Here is a 232-nt window from a genome sequence, read left to right as displayed (position 1 = left end):
CCGTTACCGATGGATGGATTAGTTAGGCATCGTGTGCCTCTAGCCGCATGTTAGTGGTGTGCGTCGGTTAAGATCGTTCAGTTGTCTGGTATTATCGACGTAGGCTTTATGTGGCTAGTTAGTTAGGCATCGCGTACCCCTGGCTGCATGTTAGTGGTGTGCGTCAGTCGGCGGTGTTCATCTGTCTGGTATTATCGACGTAGGCTCTATGTGGCTAGTTAGTTAGGCATCG

This window comes from Opisthorchis viverrini (assembly GCF_000715545.1).
Source record: "Opisthorchis viverrini unplaced genomic scaffold opera_v5_12, whole genome shotgun sequence".
NCBI lineage: Eukaryota > Metazoa > Platyhelminthes > Trematoda > Opisthorchiida > Opisthorchiidae > Opisthorchis > Opisthorchis viverrini.
This window is presented reverse-complemented; position numbering follows the sequence as displayed.